At 40.1% G+C, this 20,003-nt stretch overlaps 1 protein-coding gene across 5 annotated transcripts in view; it reads right to left on the minus strand.

The window, feature by feature from the left end:
- LOC307265216 (uncharacterized protein) overlaps window positions 1-17,644 on the minus strand; it is a 56,389-nt gene extending 38,745 nt beyond the window's left edge. For 4 of the 5 annotated variants that reach the window (XM_080046846.1, XM_080046845.1, XM_080046847.1 and 1 more), the window contains exons 1-2: window positions 17,586-17,644; window positions 3,434-3,547 (exon numbers count right to left, since the gene is read on the minus strand). The gene's annotated coding sequence lies outside the window, so the exon portion shown is untranslated. Of the gene's footprint in view, window positions 1-3,433; window positions 3,548-17,251; window positions 17,335-17,585 lie in introns of those variants that run through there. The other variant, XM_080046844.1, reaches the window with a different exon arrangement.
- Window positions 17,645-20,003: the final 2,359 nt, after the last annotated feature.

Consider the following 20,003-nt stretch of genomic DNA (forward strand, 5'->3'; position numbering starts at 1 on the left):
GAAATGTACAAGGTTTGTGCCTGTGGCTCTACAGACATGCATGGTCATGACGGCCTAACTTTTCCTCTGCTGCCACCACAGCATTGACACTTTTCAGTTTTAACAAAATGTATCAACAACTGCTGGCTGCTAAATTTGCACCTACACATGTTCATGCTCCACTTGTGTGAATTGTAACACTTTATGAGCTCCCCTGACTTTTCATTTTGCTTTATCATCCGGTTTAACTTTTACATTGTCCATTAATTTGGTGTATGACTAAATACCTCCACAACTTTGACATTCCTATCAACCACATTAGGCTACTGTAGCTTTTAGTGCTAACGACCAAAGACAGCAGGCTAACACACTACACTAAGATACTGGTTGAGACAAAATATAGGCGATATACACCTGATAAACATAGCAGCATTTTAATGCCAAGCAAGTTGCCATATGGTTATTAGCATTTAGCTTAGCATTTAGCACAATCCCTACAATACAGCCTTAGCCGATGGATGTAGCTCTTTAGTCCTTTTGTAGTATCATGAACTACAACTAATTCAAAGGGTGAAATCTGCCCATCATTTAACACCAGTAACACACAGTGTAGATATAGAAACTGGCATGGGCAAAACTCAGGGAGCAAACGTAATACATTTATTGGTTGGAAAATGAGAACATAGCCATCATCTATTCACTTGAATTATAGTTATAGTTCTGTCTCTCAGGAGGACACACCCAAATAAAGAATGTTCCCTTTGTAACCAGGGTGAGGCTTTGTGCTTTTTCCTCTGATAGCACAATCTCAGACCATGTGCGCTCATAACAAAAATACAATAACAGACAGACGCTCCATTAGCTCATCGCATACTATTTAGTCTGCACTGGAGAGTATCTTATATGCAATGTACCCGTATACTGCTCCAGCTGTCAGTATAGTCTGCTGCCTTTCGTTTGTCAGACATTGCAACATGTTGAGTAAAACAGAACAGAGGGATGAATCACCAGCAGAAGGAGGAGGAGAGAGTGGGTGTAGACACACTGAGTGATCACACAGACAGACAGAGTGACAGGCATACCAACAGACAGACAGACAGACAGGCATACCAACAGACAGACAGACAGACAGGCATATCAACAGACAGACAGTAAGAGGTGAAAAGAGACAAATTGACAATAGGACAAAACCAAAGGAATCACTTGAGGACATGAGGAGTAAAGATAAAGTTGGAGTAGTTGACATGTGTCTGTCAGTGAGTGGCTGTGGGCTGAAAGACAACAGATAAACTGAGTCACTTTGGAAAAACACCATGATAGCCCCCACCCCTCCATACTAGCCCTCCTCTCTCTCTCTCTGTCTGTGTGACTCAGTCTGAGAAAAACAAAGTGACCCTATTTTCCCACAAGTTCGACTTGTTTTCCCAAGGTGATCTTTTGCCCTCAATTCCTAGTTCAGCTTGAGAAGAAAGACTATTTTTTATAAATGAGTTCAGTGGTAATCAAAACGGGAAATCTGTAGGCTAAATTGACGTCGCCTCAGAAAAAAAAATCTCTAAATTGGAAAATATTTATGCAAAAGAGGGCAACGATTGGTCAAATGAGCACGTTTATTTTCCAGCTTGACCATGTGCGGTAAAACTATTGCGACTTCCTTGCCTCCTTCTGAGCATATTTGCACTCACAGCCATCCCACTCAGAACCTTAAAGACAAGCGTGATAATCAACAATTGGTGGAATTTTATTGCCTTTCAGATTTTTTTCTCCAAAGACGATAGGATTGTCAATTAATGCTCCTCTAACTAACTTACTATCATACCATGTTTTAAAAAATAAACGCTTGATGTCAATATCCCTTTTGGTCAAAATCAGTGATTATATCCTAACGATCCACTACCTGTCCGTGCTACTGTGTGTGCACTGAAAATAATCTGGTGTTAAAACTCAGCCTAGGCTCTGTAAACTGGTATGTCAACAAATGTTATGTAAACAAAGGGTAGGTAAACACAGTGGCCCAACGTAGCCATCAACATACCCGTATACAGCCTAGGCTGTGTATTAACACTGTGTTTCTTTTAGTGCATACACAGTACAATCAGGTAGCGGATCGTGAGCAGATTTTGATAAAAAGTGATTTTGACAACTAGCATTCTCCAGAATTGTTGACTCCACCTTTAATATTGGATCGTTTATCGACATATAGAACCGATTGCCTAAACTTAGTAAGGAACTTTTTCAAATTTGAGCAGCTTTTCTTAACATGGACTCAGGAGAAGTGGAAAACGAGGCTAAGTAAAAGATAGAAAGAGGGACGGAGAGACAAACAAATAATAATTTGAAGGGGACACAGATTCCCACAGAGAAACCGATAGAAGATTCAAGTGAACAGCATAAAGAGAGTGCCAATCAAAACAAATGCCTGTGTGGACTGTTAGGAGGAATGCAGGTAAGGTAGGGTTGGAGTAATTATCCCCGTACCCTCTAGCCATGTATCAACTTTTTTTTTTAAACATAAAGGTTAAAAAGGAAATGCCGCCGAAAATTACAGCGTTAGCAAAAAAAAAAAACAGAATGAAACCTGATGCCTGTGCTTAGGCTGCTGATAGTCATCTAACTGTCTACTGGAGGCGTCATCTTTCAGATTCCTCTAGACTCAGGGGTCACCAACCTTTTAGAACTTGAGGGCTACTTCATGGTTACTGAGTCATACGAAGGGCACCCAGTTTGATACACTCTTCTGAAATAACAAATTTGCTCAGTTTGCCTTTAGTTATATATTATTATTAATGATTAATGATGCTCATCTATGAGAAGACACTGATCATGCTAATGATTTCTCACAATAATTATCAACAATGACTTAAAAAAGGTGAGAAACAGATTATTATGCTATTTTTAGAACAGGCCTATGAGCACCTCATATGCTCCTTGTGGGCTACCTGGTGCCCGCGGGCACTGTGTTGGTGACCCCTGCTCCAGAGCATGAAACGGATTGGGCCCACCATAACTCATTACAAAAGTGACATGTGCCGATCACGCCCATTAAAAAAAAAAAATGTTACCTCTACGTCACGATCAAATCCACCACTAAATAGGAATACATGTATAATATTACCAAGTATTTTTTAATATATCCGGCAGTGTGAAGCATCCCTGAATGCAGCTGATACAATAGCTTTCCAGCCATACTACATATTTCTGTTAAGAACATTTGTAACATTGTTGCGCAGATACACCTTCCTGCACAGTTTTCCATTGCTTACAATGTATACAATAGTAACCAGCACACTGAATGTTTATTCCCACTTTGCACAATAATTTGTTATTTTCATCCTCCTTTTATATGGGGTTAGGGTTAGGATTACAAAACATAGATATTCTGTGTTACCCATCACTGTTTTGTAGCAGTTAGTGAGCAGATGTTGAAATGATTCTGATTTGTCATGCTGTTTACCTGTTGCTCCTGAGTGAAGGGGGATTGTAGGCTGTGAACTTTGTCTTCTATCAGCTCTCGTAGCTTGTCCAACGAGGCAGGGAAGTCCTCTTCTTTTCTCTGCAACTCCGGAGACTTTAAAGAAACAGAGAGTATTTTCATCAGATTTTTCTTTTTTTTTTTTTTTTTCATCAACTTTCATCACAGTGACCCTTACACAGGAATCCTGCCTTATGTTTCACAACCAGTAGCTTTGACAGTAACCACACACACACCCCCTGAGAGTCTGACACTGTGGCCCTACTGAAATACTAAAAACAGATTTTAAACAGCACATTCAGTTCTGTGCTGTACACTCCTGACGTAGGCCTACATGTTGGTTCTGGAATGTCTTTCATCTTACGCACATCATGCAAATAGTTTTTTTAGCCTGAGTGTCTGGGTGTTATTGTCAATCAATATTTAAAAGGGAACACCCGCTGTGAAATGCTTCTCTCATTCCTGAACAAGAGTTTTTCATTGGTGTGGAATGGAGAGGAACAGGAAGGGTGGAGAGACGGCTGTGCAATGCAGTGAATCCTGCACTCCAGACTGCATGATGCCCCACATACCAGCACACAGCTTCAGTCAGCCAAATCTACAGGTGGACTAGAGTTTGTCTGTGCTTCAGTCAGAATCAGAGAGACAGAGAACTCTGATTGGACTAAAGGAAGTCTGAAAAATATACAGCAAAATGTATCCCACAATAACTTTGTGCTGTATAAATCAAATGGATCTAAAATGATACTTAAGGTTTATCTGTATGGCTTTGTGAGTACAATGAAATATGCCCATTATTCAAATGAACTGTGGGACGAAAATATATATTTTTCATAATACACATTTTGATATAACGTGTTAACACCAAGTTAAAGCCTCACTTAAGCAGCTGTAATGAGAGGATATTTTGCTTATTTAAAGGTGTATTGCATCATTTCAGTTTGACAAGATTTAGAGAATTATCAAAAGAAGAATGGCCAAAATCAAAACAACAGTTGTCGAGATACTCTGACCTTTACCCCTAATATTGGTCAAGCTCAACAGATACTAGGTTCACTACAATTCCCATAATGCAACTTCATAGCCTCTTTCAAAGAGGCCAACACTACACAGACTCTACATTAACCAAATCCAAGATGACCAAATATGACATAGTATCCTTGCTAGCCTTTCCTATGATGGATTACCTCGCTCTGTTCAAGGAGGCAGAATGAGTGGCAGGTAAGTGATGTTCAAACACAAACAACTGACATCTGCATTGACTGGGCTGACTTTGTATAGATTTAACTGAATTATTAAAAGATGAATGGTGAAATCAAAACAGCAGTGGCCTGACTTTAACCCCTAATATGGGTCAAGCTATACACACACTGGGTTCACTACATTTCCCAGAAAGCAACTTCATAGCATCTTTCGAATTGCATTGCCCACTCTCAGGAAAGTAAAATGAATAAATGAAACGAATCCTACATTGTATTACTTGTTAGAGAAAATGTGGGGAACAAAAGTGAAATGCAATCAGTAAACACAATCAAAACATTGTCCATTTTGTTTTAAACTCCCTGAGAAAGATTAAATTCATCAAAAGAAGATTAAGAGAATATTCTTCTTGTTAATAAGGATGACAGTAAGTAAGACACAAAAGAACCACCTCTCAGTCAATACACATTATGACACATTATGTAGGCTATAGCGTGTGATACTCAATAGGCCCAACAAAGTCCTGACTTTAAAATCTAATCTTGGAAGTAAAATAGTGCCTCCTACTTACTTCCTGACCCCATATCCTTTAAATTACATTGGCCAGCAAAATGTTATTCAATGTTCAGATTACATTTCAAAATAAGACATTCTTGCACCGAAACAATACTTTTCGTATCACTAATTAGCAATTATCCAAATGAAGGTAACTACAATAAAAGACCCTTATTACAAAGGCTTTAAGAATAAACATATAAAAGCAAATACTCCAATAAGGATGCTGAAACAAGAAAATGGCTTCCAAATGACCAAAACAAGCGAAACACACTCATACAAACATTCCAATACTATGGTTTAAAGAATAAGTAAAACACCTTCAGCATACTGAAGCTTTCAAATGACAAACATCAGCTACATTTTCCAACACTGAGACTTTAAAAATATACACTTTATCATACAGTTTGGGTTGTAAACTGTTTCTAAAATACTCACTGCACGCCATGGAGAGAGAAAGGTGTTCATGGTGACGGACTCAAAACTAATTTCCTAACTGAGCACAGACCCCAGGGGGGGTTTGTTTGTGTGTGTGTGTGTGTGTGTGTGTGTGTGTGTGTGTGTGTGTGTGTGTGTGTGTGTGTGTGCGTGTGTGTGTGTGGGTGGGTGGGCTGCACTTGTGTACATGGAGATGACCCTAACAACAACCTCCCCACAGTGAAAAGACTGGACAAGCAGAGAGAGAGACAGAGTGAGAGCGAGAGAGAGAGAGAGAATGTGAGTTTGTTAGTTAATATCCGGCCAGAGTTTCTCAGTCTTTCTGTGCTTGATTGATCAGTTTACTCAACCTCTCCCTCGTGTGTGTGTGTGTGTGTGTGTGTGTGTGTGTGTGTGTGTGTGTGTGTGTGTGTGTGTGTGTGTGTGTGTGTGTGTGTGTGTGTGTGTGTGTGTGTGTGTGTGTGTGTTGGTTTGTTTTGGTTAGGGCACTGTTAGGGAACCATCATCCCCAAAATCCAACAAAGTCTTTCTCTTGAACGTGAAAATTATTCCAAAATTGCCACAGTTGAGTGATTTCTGTTATTGCAATGAAGTTAAAAACTGTCGAGTCAATACCTTTATATTGTAACTGAAAAAAAAACGACTAAAGAAATGTAGTATCCTGTCTATCAAATGCATGAGGTAAGTACACTTGTATTGTGTAAATAGGGACAGCATAAATCCTACCTTGATTAAATAAACTATCATTATTTAATCATACAGTAAATAATCACAATCAATAATCGTGCAATACTGAGGCTTTCAAAAGAACATCTGTGACTAATCGCTGTCCCACTACAGAACACACAACCCAAAGCTCTTACGCATAAAACTATTACTTAACAATATGACACCCCCCCCCCCCCCATCATCAAGCAAACCAACGATAAGAAAAAAATAAAATAAACCATGACGAAATCTGACGAGCTGGGTTGGATCACAGCAGGGTTCAATAACCTCTTACCACCCCCATTCCCCCTCCCCCATTCCCCATCCCACCCAAGTCATTGAGTCCTTGTTAATTCCCAGCGCAGGGTGTGACTGGGTGGTGCCTCGACGACAGTGGCGGGCCGCCAAGGGTAGACACACCTTGATAAGCAAGGCAGGTATGAAGGAGGGTGGAGCAAAACCAGCCAGTCTGCAGCTCCCTCTCTGCCTTTTTATGGACTGTTGTGTTTTAATGTGGGCCTCGTCTCTTTTGTCAGAGTACACATTATACAAATATTTCCTGTAGTATTCACCGTGGAGTAGAATACTATATGTCTTTGACAGTAAAAAAAAAAGAACCTTGTGAACTCCACTTCCCACAACTATAAAACATGTGGAACATACTGTACTGTATCTTCTTTATTTGCTATTTGTGAATTATAACTGATCTCTGGTCTGTTTTCCCCTGAGCGGTTGTAATGCTAAATGTAAGCTTCCAGGGATCAATCAAGTTATTTTGATGACATGCATTGGGATAATACAGTATGAATTATATGTCATTTCTACACTTCTGATAAGTATAAGTCATTGGAAATAAGGCATGCATTAAGATGAACCCTTCATACATACGCACACTGGGATTTTATGTAACAAGATTGAAAGTTCAACACGACTCCACTATGATGCTGCAACGGTTATTATAACACATGTGTCAGATTGAACAAAAACAACAAAGTGTTGATTCACCTTTTTCTCAGATCCTTTGCAGCAGTGGGTCCTGAGGGCCACATTTAAATATAAAAGAGATTCCTCCTCTGGGAACCATATGAGATCATCTATAGTTTCAGGGCATATGGCACATTACGTTTCCTGGGCAAAACGCCACAACAAGTTAAACATCGCAGACGACTTTGATGTATTACAAGCACACCCTGTTCTGGCGTACATGTTATAGTCAACAGCCGCCATGCATCATTATCTCCATGTATAGAGTCAAGTGTGTCCATTGTACATCCAATATTCACTCTAAAGTGGTATTCATTGGATTTCCTTTACCATACAACGTTTTTCAGCATTGACTGAATGAATTGGAAGGGCTTTACAAAACACCCCATCCAGTATCTAATCAATAGTCTTTTCCATTAAGAGTACACTTAGAGTAATAAGAGAGCTCCTTTTGCCTAGCCTGAAAAAAAGCTCTGGCAGCAGCTGAGAGGAGCGTCCCATTCTTTGTGGATGAGAGCAGCAGACCAGACCCTGCCTGTTTGAACAAATAACAGTATGCAGTCAAGCCAGGTAGGGTTGTTTGTCAGCCCGCAGGAAGTTATGAATCACTCCTTATTTACATAGTGTGCCATAGCAGTGTACATCTATACACTATCTCATCAGTTTGCTGTTTGTTCATCCAGAACAAGCAAGGGGGAGAGTGTTTCTGTCATGTTTGTTTCGCCTTAGCTGGTTCACATTTTCTTAGTCTATATGCTACTACTTATATTCATTGATTGAACTAGTATGCAAAGGCAGTGTATTTCCAGAAAAAAATTGCAAAAATATATAAAAAAAACATATTTTAAATATATAATATATTCAAAATGGGTTATTCCAAAAGTGCCTTTTAAATACATGAGAATGATTCAGATCGTTGTCCTGAACGTGCTCCATTTATATAATCTGTAAGTGATCATGTCATGATGACAGTGACACATACTGTATCATTACTCAGCAAACAAATCTTTGTGCGGTGGGGTGGTGAACTTTCCTTCCCAGCATGCCTTGCTGGTGACTCACGGCTGTGGTATGTCAGCTTGTGGGCAGGTGCCCTTTGAACCAGCAGCAGCAGCTTTAAACTTTAACACCGCGCCCTGCAGGCTCATCCACTGACCAGGCATGTTTCATCAACACTGACACAACGTGGTACATGTTTTTTTAGCAACCTCATTGCTATAGCTATGACTAAGGTAAGGTGAGGACGTCCTATACAGTCTATGAGTATCTTGATTCTCTCCTAAACAGAAATGTACAAGGGAATTATGTATTTATGAATTGGATCAATCTTTTCCTTTGGGCTGGTAGCGTCCGTAAAGGCTTTAGAGATTAACGCAAAGACAACAAGTAGAGTCTGTCCCTTCCTTCATTTTCATAATGACGACTACATTTTTCGTATTGTCGCGCCCAAAACTCCAAAGATGGGACACAGATGTTGATAGGGGGTGTCCACATACTTTTAGTCACCCAGTGTATCCGGCCTTTTTTTAAACGTTGAGATATATGCTTAAAAAAAAAATAATAATAATAATAATAATTTGTTAACATAATTTCCCTTTTCTTCAACTGAACCCATCATTTACTATGCTCCCCCTCCTACAATAAAAGGACAATGCATTGACTCACTGGAGCGGTTAATCCGTTGGCCTAATCCAGTCTGGATTGTGCTATACAGTGCCATGCAGCTCTTTTCTCTGTAAAAACACACCGACTACATAAAAAGCACATGCAGAACCAGTTTGTCTTAATGGTACAGTGGAGTGAGTAAGCTGCACATCAACCTCTCCTGTGTTTGCTCTCTGCCTAATTTTTTCTCCTTCACCTGAGCAGAGTCGGACCAGTTCCTCTGTGTTTAATAATTAGAGCAGTTTAAAGATCACATATCTCTCTAACACTCTGCACTATCATTACGCGTGTGTAAAACAGAACAAAGCAACCAGTGTCTGTGCTTGTTGAAAACCAATCAGAGAGTTAATGTGTTGAATGTTCTGCCTCATATGCACCACTTTATAAACTGATCACTTTCCCTTTTCCATTTACAGAGAGAATAGAAGATCTGTGCATCCAGAAGAAAATCTAGCTGAAATGCAGATTGCAGCTAAAGTTACAGGGAGAATATTAGTATAGTAGAAAATGATTACATAGCCAAGACATGCATTAAGAAAAATAGCATGAACTGTTTTGTGGACTTCACTTTCGCCCTCATGGTGCACACTAGACTTCACTGCATACAGGTATTTCCACAGGTTATCTTAGGTTTGTCTCTCTCTCTCTCTCTCTCTCTCTCTCTCACCACACCACCCAAGTACATGCTGACACACACAAATACCCAGGTATGCAGGGCTGGGCTTACTACCTAGTACCTACTTACAACAAGCTCTCCCAAAAGACACAAAGAACAAAACAGAAGATCAAATATCTCTGAGCTGTTACTTTTCCATTTTTAGATTAACATTTTGATGAGCAAACACCCACAGGGAAACAGATATTGAAGCCAAATGAATTCCACAGAAAATAGACAGAGACCCTTAAAAAATGTCTTAATTCGCAATCTTGTTTCGATAATTCTCCAGACAGACAGAGTAGAAAGTAATGCAAAGGATGAAGACTTTCAAACTCTTTTACTTTTTCTCCTCCTTGAGTTCACTCCTTTATCTAGAACATCCACAAAAACAACAACAAAAACAACATCACCTACTCTCCAAGCACTGCAGCCCCCCCCCCCCCCCCCCCCATCCAGCACCCATCCAGCCTGCACCCCACTCGGCCCTCCGACGAGGCTTAATGAGTAATAAGCGCTGGGTGACCACAGTCTTGGAGTCAAGCCAACTTCCCCAGATGCCAAATTGAAGCCTGGAGGTACGGGCAAAATGCAAAACAACACTCATTAAAAAACAAGGAGCTATATAAAATGCAAGATGCATTTCAGGAGTGGTCGCGGTGGCAGTTTGGAAATAACTGAGATGAATAATTAGGACTCTCAGGCGTCCATTAGCGGGAGAAATGACAAGATGTAGAAAATGGGTTCTCAGACGGCAACACACTCACACAGTGAACCTAGAAAGGAAGCCGTTCTGCCCCAGCATTATGTGAAGGTGGGGAAAACGTGAGCTTTGGAAAGGTTGATGAGATGGATTGAAAGGCTTTTAGCAGAGAATCAGATTGATACATTATTCAGATGGGTTCAGTCAGTGAGATTATACTGTATGTCAGGAATAAGTGTTTCTGGAAAAGTTCTGGAAAACGAGACACAAACCAGATGTGCAATGGTTCAAAATGTCACAGGCGCATTTCAATTTGTCAAAATTGTCAATAACGACCCACGCATCACTTAGTAAGTTAGCCCACAAAAAAAAAATCAAGGACAACGTTTGAACAACAAGCAAACTATGATGAATCACGTCCCGTAGGCCTCCCCCCCATAAATCACATGACCACTCAAGGCAAAGTAGTCAGTGAGTTTGTTGAATCTGATGGATGAGACAGTGAAAATGTGGAGAATTTCTGTTTCTGCAGCAGCCATCTTTCTTTCAAGTGGTACAGGGATTTAAAAACCCCAAACATCTCTCTTCTCTCTGAGTCTCTGCAGGCCACATTTTGTTTCTGAGAATGCCACTCAATCTGTGTTGGGTGAACAGACCATTAAGCGGATCATTATCTTCAATCAGAGTGCCCACCCCCCCTCTGAATCATGGGTAATGTGTGAAGTGTGAATGTCTCAGCGCCAAGGGGATCCACTAAGGGCACTTTCCTGATGTGAAAACTGCCTTAAGACATATTGTTAAATGTTAAACCCTCTCTCTTAGGACGTCCTGTTTCAGAATGGAGGGTGTCTGCAGGAGATGTTTAACTGTTAGCCTGTACAGCTCTGTTGTCTACCACTGGTCACAATAACTTCACACTTCTTATTGATTCCAAGCAAACTGCAAATGTAAAAAGGGGGGGGGGGGTACTGTCCCTGTAAAGACCCAAAAGGTGGCTGGTCCCAGGCCTTATCTGAAGTTGAAAGACCTTCGTAAACAGTTTTACCATCGAAGAAAGCTGATAGTCGTGAGAGAAACGTTGTGAAAGCTGTGGTCCTAAATCACTCAGTGAGAGCGTCCACAGTCTGACTGAATGCTTTTTACGACTTAATTAACCACATTCATCAGATTTTCAGTTGCATTGTCCACAAACAGGAGCAGCCCAAACGAGTGATGCAAGTTGATGACCTGTCTCTACTTGCATTTTTTTTCCTTCTTATTCTCATTATCCTGCTATGATTCACCAGGTATTTGTCACACCGTCTTAGATGCCTCAAAATCGACGCAGGCTTGTGTGATTGGATTATTTAGTCATTTTTGCTCATAGCTCACCTCCCACGGCGTGCCATTCAGTGAACCTGTATGCCTTAGCTCATATGTGAAGCCTCAACCAATGAATACTACCTCTCTGAAGTCAGTAGACATCATGAAATCACAGCATTGCAAAACCATGCCCGAGGAATATCAGAGAAAGGTTAGTTTCTGCCAGGCAGGAGTGTTTGTCACATTAGACGAAGGACACACCAATATCCTCCCTCTCTGCCTGTATTGAAAACTGTTATTGGAATAACATTACAGCACACCGACATAAACCACACCAAACTGTTTAACAAGGAGTAATTTACAGACACACACACAGACACGCACACACACACACACACACGCACGCACGCACGCGCACACGCACGCACACGCACACACACACACACACACACACACACAATGAATGGAAATGTTAAGAAGTATGTGATGTTACCATTCCAAACAATTTTTGCGTGTCAGCAGCCTACTACTCAAGGCTCACACCCTCATTCCTAACATATCAACCATCTCCATCCACCTTCCCTTTACTTTCCTATGATATACCGAGTTGCATTTTGTCACATGTATGCTAGTTGCAACAGATTGCGTTTGAAAAGTAGTCTTCATCACGTTAATTATCAGTCTGAGAAGAAAACAATTGGTTGAGTCACAGTAGGCTGTGTGGGAACACTTTAGTCAACCGTGATGAGTGATAGTCGTTACGCTAACACCTGACCCTTCTGGATGTTGAGTGACACCAGATACAGTGCTAACAATTTACTGCACACTTTATAAAAGCCTTCATAGCAAGCCCTGGGCGGACAATGTCATTCACTATGCTGATGTATAGCAAGCTTGCTAACCATTTATGCTATAAATCACCACAGTGATTTATAGCAAGTACATGCTAACACTTTAGCATACACTGTCTTGCTTCAGATTTACCGTAGTATTGACTAAGCTTGTCTTTGTAAAACTAATCCTACTTCCCTACAGTGCACGATAAGATCTTAAAAAGGTGGAGTCAGCGATTCTGGAGAATACTTGTTGACAAAATCACTTTGTCATACTCTGTGAATATCCCAAGAATCACACTCTACTTTACATTTTAAATATTTTTGATATAATTGCTTGACATTGCTCCTACAATAAGCATTTTTTTTTGCAAACAAGTTTATTGAAATTCCTTCAAGCACCATTAGCAGTAGGCCTAGTTAGTTTATATACATAAGCACTAAAAATATTCAGTTGAACATGTTATGACTGCCAGCAAACGGGTCATCAGAAAAGCAAACAAATAAAAGAAAATGACATTTGACCAAACAGTGGGCTGATATCAGAATAACACAGAGCAGCACAGTGACTATTGAACTGCACAGAGAGGCTTTTCAAGTCCTTCAGTTTTCTCCCATAATTGAATTCCATTGGGTTCACGAGTGATGTGTGCCAGATGCCACCTCGGGGTGTTCTTCATACCAAAGCCACTTTTCATTTGTATAATAATAGAAATGAATGTCGCATACAAAAGACGGTCTGTGCAGTACAACTTTGGAGGCGGCAGAAGCTAAATACTTATACCGCTTTATAGAGCCACACAGTCATGTTCCTGCCTTAAGATTTTCAACTTAGACCTAGAAATACGGGCAGAGGATGTGAAGTCAAGCCCCCCTTAAACAGCTTCCAACAATCCCTAAACACCCTATTTGACCAGTTGCTGAGATATATATATATCATTTCTTCGATACATAACATAATTTATAATTTTTTCGATATATTCTAGCAATTTGAAACACTGCTGGCCTCTGCATACATGGAATAAATTACATCGACATAATAGGATATTTTTCTTCATTTACAGTTATTATTTTACCAATTCAAGATCATGTAATGCCCAAGTTCTTTACTTGTCCGTCGTATTAGAAGAGTAAATGTTGAAAATGTTAGGACTTCAGTGTCTTCAAGAAGACTAAAAGGACGGGTTCATAATGTGTGATCCACTTCAAAGTGGATTAATAACTAGTATCAATTATTATTAAACGTTCCCAGGCCGATTTTACTGATAACCACAAACAGTCGATGTAATAGTTTACACGGTACAGAGATATGTAGAGAATGTCTCGGTCGGGACCTGTATGTTCACTCCTCCAACACAAAGGCAAACACAGACATACCTTTACTCTTTTAAACCATCCTGACAGCTGACAGACAGACAGACAGACAGACAGACAGACAGACAGACAGACAGACAGACAGACAGACAGACAGACAGACAGACAACAACCAGAAAAAAAAAACCATTAGACAGCAATGGAAGCAACCTGCATCATGATAACACAACCACAAAAACATGCATTGACTTGCGATCAATTTGGACTACATAAAAACAAACTGTTTTAACAGGGGAGTTAACAGAAAATCGCCGTGTAGATAAAAACATACCAGTGACAATGTTGTGGCATGAAAAGAGAAGGCCAGTTAATGTTGGGGTGCAGTTAAAGCCTTGCTATTTGTAATGCACCTTATGATAAAGAGTATCCAACATCTTTAGACAGTGAGCTGATGCATTCATGTACAACAGATCACCATAATCATTATGAGTTATGAGTGATGGTGACAGCAATGTGTCACCAAGGACATTATGAGATAGTGCTGTACCGAGAGAAAAACAAGGGTGACCAAAGTGTGTTAAAGCCACGCTTGAGATTATCATCCTTCTTTCATATCTAGATGCTAAGGTAATGGAAGTTTCGGTGAATGGGAGTTCACAAACACACACATGCACAAAGAAAAGTATGTGTTGGAAGGGGAGGATGTTTTCTAAAAACAAGGACACACACACACACACACACACACACACACACACTACAGATGCCTACTGATTGACGTAGCCTAAAAGAAATCCCATACAGGGCAAAAAAGGAACTCATCTTTACATAAGTGCTAATGTGACCCGCCATAGGTAGAATTTTTCTGGCTGGTTTATGAATTAGCATTTAGCTTGCCAGTAACAATTGGTCCAGATGTCTCAACACTAATTAGCCCTGCAAGTTATCGCTATGTCACCAAGCCTCTAGAACTGCAGTAAAGTATTGCACCAAAAAAAGGAATTGATTATTGATTGTAATGTCAAGTGTGCAATTGTGTGCCTGGGTATGAGAGAGGGAGAGTGGGGCTGGGTGTGAGCTGGGCAAAACTCTCAAAGACAACAGCTGTGTGTTCTGGTTGGTCTGGTTGGTTAACTCGGTTTGGGGTGAAGGAAAAGAATGCAGTCCCATTAAAACACATTAATAAGGCAGAGAGAGGGAGAGAGTGAGAGAGTGAGAGAGTGAGAGAGAGAGAGAAAATAGGTGTGTGACAGACACATTGGAGCTGAACGAAGATGGAAAGATATGAGTATTATTATTAATTAAGTTAATTATTATTTATAAGACTTAGGAGGTAAGTACCATGGACTTAAAAAGTCAATCATATAAAAAAATACAAGAAATTTAGTCGTGGGAGGACAAATAAATAAATACACATAAACTAATAAATATATATATTTTTTTAAATGTTCAAGAAAATTTGGTGAAAATGAATCAAAATCTAGTTGGAGAGAAGTTATAGCAAAAAAACACGATGAGGAGGAGAGAGGGAGAAAAAGAGACAGAACAAGATTGAGACAATTAGAGCAGAAGAAGGATGGACAGCAAAATAAAGAGGAGGAATGTAGGAAAAACAAAACAAAAAAGAGCCATAGGCGGAGGAGAGCACAGAGATGCCAACAGCTGATATCAAGCCCAGGGTTTCAGAGCATTCCTCGGGCCTGGGAAAACACTTAAACATGCATCATTGACTCAGCTCTCTGTTTGATTTTGCAAGTCAATGAGACAAACAGTTAGCAAACAGTTAGTATCACACACAGTGTTTTACATGCAGAATGCGGAACGACTGGCCGCTGACTTGACACACAGACACACAACAGTTCATTATTAATGGCCAATTTAGAGATGCATTTGAGGTCACCCAATAAGGAGGCAGATAGTAGTAGGCCTATATGGCTGGTCCCACTGCTTTGGTAGCTGTAGCTGTCAGTCTGTTAGCTACTGTGACTATGAGCTAGCTAACCCGCCTATAATAAAGACAAAGCACATCACTCTCACAGCTCAATAGTCAGACATATTTCCCCATTGGACCCAAAGGCCGTTGTTGAGACGGTCCATAATCCAGACAATACACTCACTCCTCAGAGTTTTTAACGCTTAATATTTGATGTTTTTCAAAATTGAAAACCATGATGATGCTTTGTTTCATCAAAAGCAAGGATATGGCAATTAACAAAATGCCACACATAAAGTCTCTTCTATTTTTCTGGAGATCAAGGACTACTAGCAACGTAGCACATGAACATAACATCCCAGCCATATACCTGACTGTCACCATCACTTTAGGCTACTTTATGAATGACCTAACATTTCGTAATGTTCGTAAGGGTTCGTAATACCCAGCCATTGTAGGAGGTCCAGTGCATATAAAACACAATATCCTCAGAGATATTGTTATTATTGCTGTCATTAATTAACTAATAAGTGACACTGTGCAGTCCACGTGCAAGTGACATTTAGCAACCTCCGCCCAGCTGAAATAAAGATAAGCTCTCTATTTTCAGCAGGCCTCTTATCGGGAGCACGGTGCAGAGTACAGTTGGACTCGCCCTTTGCGTGGCACTTGGAGAGAAGAAAAAAAAAACACACAAAACGGTAGGCTATATGTTTCATCACCGCGGTGAAAGGGCCTTTAATAGTCAGTAATCGTTTAATAATTGTCCACAAGTCTGGTCCTGTCCTGCACGGATATTCAGTCCCTGTTTTTTTTTTTAAATAATGTATAGTTTAAAACTCAAGTAATGGCAGCTGTGATGGTAACAAAGACAACATGACAACAACACATATTTCTCTGTTGTTTTCACCTAAAGAATGACCATCACATTACTATGACATTCCTTCAAAAAGAATGTGTGGAACTACACTACATGGTTCGTTGAGTGTGCCATTCCAAAACCCTGCACGCTACTATGCTGCTAGAAGAACACACCTAACTAGCCCACATATTTTACACACTACCACCACGACATCTCTTTGTTTTAGGGGGATCACAAGCAAAACAGGTCTGCTATTGAGTTTGTCCAATTTGACTCTATTACTCTTAGTGGATTTGTATAATGTATCATTTTCCTTGGGGAAAGTTACAGTAGCCCATGTTTTACTAACTTGTATCACTCTTTATAGTTTTTTTTATGTTACAGTTTTTTATCACATTCTATTGGCACTTTTTGAATAAAAAAACTGATATATTGAATTGATTCTTGGAACACAATTCTGAGCTGTCTTGTCATTTTTTTTTAATGGTAGCCTATAGGCCTGTACTGTTTCTACTAGTAACAGTTAGTATGTTTGTATAGTGATGCTGACTTTATTCACTTCATGTTTATTTGATGATGTTTGTATCTCCATTAATCATCAGTCAAACATCTAAACCAAACGAATGCAATTCATTATGAGGGAAAACTCACCAAGTTGCTCTGCGTACTTGTCCTTTAAAAGTCTTGAATATGGTTGCTATGGTTTGAACTGTTTCCCTAAAAAGAAAGATATCTTCTCAGCTGCTGCACCTCTTAAAACATAACAGCAAGACTACTGTTTTCAGAAACAAATAGCTTAGCTCAATGAAAACGTGCCCTAAACTGAACCGAACCGCAGTCAGAAACAACAGGACTTCTCCCTCGGCCTGGACAGTGAATGACAACACACTCCCTCCGTTTGATAGCGTGACATAGCTACCAACAGCAGCAGTAGTCAGGTTAAAATCCAAACAGTGTCCACAGGTAAATCATCAGCCCCTCTTACCTTCTAGCGCTCCCTCTGCTCTGCGGTGCTCTGTTGCCGACTGACAGGGTGAAGTTTCTCTACTGACAGAAGTTTGCCTCTGTGGGTGTGTCCAGGAGGCTACACCCATGGCAACACCTGCCTGCCTGCCGCTCACCGGAGACGTGCGTAATGACGCCGCTGACGCGCGCACGCAGAGTAGCTGTCGCCTAGTGTTCACCTGTCCGCCTGCGCATGTCATAGCACATTACTATTAGGGAAGAGTGGAACGTGATGGGAGCGCAAAAAATAAATAAAGAAATCAGCGGGGAAGTCCAAATAGATACGTTTTATAAGAATGTCAACCCCTCTCTATCTCTCTCTCTCTCTCTCTCTCTCTCCCTCTCTCTCTCTCCCTCTCTCTCTATGTCTCTCTCTCTATGTCTCTCTCTCTCTCTCTCTCTCTCTCTCTCTCTCTCTCTCTCTCTCTCTCTCTCTCTCTCTCTCTCTCTCTCTCTCTCTATCCCTAGATCAACATTGTTGGAGAAAGTTTCTCACCAAACTGCAACTATTGCAACCATTCCAAGAATGTTCGCCTCCCCTGAGAGGTTTAGGTTTATGTGTTCTCCACCATGATGTCACAGAGGATCTGGATCGAACAAAATCCTTGAGCTGAAACAGCTGAAGCATTCTCCTCATCTATCTATCTATCTATCTATCTATCTATCTATCTATCTATCTATCTATCTATCTATCTATCTATCTATCTATCTATCTATCTATCTATCTATCTATCTATCTATCTATCTATCTATCTATCTATCTATCTATCTATCTATCTATCTATCTATCTATCTATCTATCTATCTATCTATCTATCTATCTATCTATCTATCTATCTATCTATCTATCTATCTATCTATCTATCTATCTATCTATCTACTGTATTTATCGGTCTGTCTGTCTATCTATCTTATTATTATTTTCCAATATTTTGTTCACGTGTTTGCAAAGTAGCAGCTAAATTAGACGGCAGACACAATATCTTTGTTCCTTCATTATCTAAGAAATAAAGAAATATACCTGAAAAGCAAAATAAACTTCATTTGCATAAGAGAGTAAGGTTGTAATGCAATGTGAACATTTGTGAAGTCAAAAACAACCATCCATCTACACCGACTTTTCCGTCAACATCACCTGTTTTGCTCCTGCACTTCAAGATCCCCTCCAGACACACAGTCATACTCAGCTTTGAATAGCAATGTGTGCCTTATATGTTTTTTTCTACATAAAGTTAAATCGTTTGATGACAAATTCTTAAAAAGCAGATCTACTCCCTCTCACTCACTGAAAAATCCAGAAGAGCTGAAATAGAACATATGGTTTAGTTCATAAGTTTAACTGCAGGACACGAGATGCCTCTTACTTCACTGACAAATTCATTCTCAGTGTGTGTGTGTGTGTGTGTGTGTGTGTGTGTGTGTGTGTGTGTGTGTGTGTGTGTGTTCTGGGTATTTCCACCTCACACTTGTGTAAAATGCATATTTTGGACCGCAATTGGCTTCCAAATTAGTTGTGATGTCACAAAATCATACGTGTAGGTACACGCCTAAAACTGAGGGATAGACAAAGCCTACTTTCATAAGACGGCTGTGAAATAAATACCGTACATCATTCAGCAAAAGCTCAAACATCAAGCTGAAGTAAAAATAAATCAAAGCTATTTTTGAAGGTGGGGGGGGGGGGGGGGTTACAAGGAGGGGGATTTCTGTAAGCTAGGATCAATGCTGTCGTTTTTATTATATGTAACTGGGTGTGTCGGAGAAGTGAAGGTATATTCTCGTATCATAACTGAATAAACAAAAAATCCCTGGAACAATGTTTGAAGTTAGAAAGCTACCTGAAAAGTCACTGTTTCACTGTTGTTGTTGTTGTTGTTGTTGTTGTTGTTGTTTACAGCAGCAAGGCCCACAGTTTTGGTTACACACATATTCAAGTCTTACATTTGGTATCTAGGTGATTCAAAATAATTTGATTTATGATGATAGAATTTTTCAACGCTAAAAATGACATGTAGAGTAAATAAGTTTGTAAACTAACTGCAGGATCTGCAAATGTAAACAAATCCCCCTCCCCTTGAAAGTGCACAGTGTCGGGGCACTCCGGTGGCGTAGTGGCTAGAGCGCGTACCATATAGCCTCAGTCCTTGTCACAGGGTCCAAATCCGACCCGGATACTACATGTCTTCCCCACTCTCTCTCTCTTCTTATTTACACTCTGTACTCTCCGACTTGAACTGTTAAATAAAGGTAGAAAAACACCCCAAAAATATATTTAAAAAAGAAAGGAACTGCGTAGTGCACTTTTAAGGACAGTCATGATGTGATTTCTTGACACATTCCTGTAAACTTGCATTGACAACCCACAGAGGGAGGCCAGGCTTTGCCAGAGATCAGCCAG

The sequence above is a fragment of the Ammodytes marinus genome (assembly GCF_949987685.1).
Source record: "Ammodytes marinus genome assembly, chromosome: 18".
Taxonomy (NCBI): Eukaryota; Metazoa; Chordata; class Actinopteri; order Uranoscopiformes; family Ammodytidae; genus Ammodytes; species Ammodytes marinus.